Source organism: Octodon degus, unplaced genomic scaffold (assembly GCF_000260255.1).
Source record: "Octodon degus isolate 3935 unplaced genomic scaffold, OctDeg1.0 scaffold00206, whole genome shotgun sequence".
NCBI lineage: Eukaryota > Metazoa > Chordata > Mammalia > Rodentia > Octodontidae > Octodon > Octodon degus.
Window position 1 is genome coordinate 3,045,381 of NW_004524782.1, and position 1,050 is coordinate 3,046,430.

A 1,050-nucleotide genomic window follows, 5' to 3' on the forward strand; every position below is an offset into this window, starting at 1 on the left:
AGATATAGAGGAAATTAAACTCTCAATCACAAGCTTGCAAAAGCGTTTGAGTGAATGTGAAGACAGAGTTTCAGATCTTGAAGATGCTGGTGTAGCTAGCGAGAAGGTAAGAAAGGATCTCTTAAAAACAACGAGGATGCTGGAAAGAATAATAAATCACCTGCAAGATGATGCAAAGATGAACAATGTGAGGCTAATAGGCACCAATGAGAAGGACACAACATAAATGACATTAAAAAACTATGGGCAGAAGTAATAGCAGAAAACTTCCCAAATATGAGGAAACAATATGACATTCAGGTAGCTGAAGCACACAGATCGCCAAGGAATGTCAACCCAATGAAAAACACACAGAGACATATAATAGTCAAGATCACAGAAATTCAGTACAAGAATAATCTACTGAAAGCCGCTAGAGAAAAGAAGCAGATCACATTCAAAGGAAAACCCATCAGAAATACGGCCAACTTCTCTTCACAAACCATGCAGGCAAGAAGAGCATGTACCAGAGTACTTCAGGTCCTCTATGAAAACAAATTCCAGCCCAGACTACTATCCCCGGAAAAACTCTCAAGTTTGATGGAGAAGTGAAATACTTCCATGACAAAGAACAGCTAAAAAGTTTCGCGATGACAAAGCCAACCTTACACAGGCTACTCAAATATGTTCTAGAGAGGGACCCAAGCAATCAGAACTCCACGAATGAGATCAGAAGCAACCAACTTAATAGGATAAGCAATTAAACACAGGAGAAAAAGGAGTAAACGATAACAGGCAAATAACATGGCAACTGTATGTCAATACATCTCAATTCTAAGCATTAATGTAAATAGACTCAATTTACCAATTAAGAGAAATACACTGGCACAGTGGATTAGCAAACAAAATCCAACAATATGCTGTATACAAGAAACACGTTTAACTCATAAAGATATTCACAGGCTGAAAGTCAAATGATGGAACACAGTACTACATGCCCCAGCACCTCAGAAAAAAGCAGGGGTAGCAATTCTGTTCTCAGACAGTCTCAACTTCAAACCAACAATGACC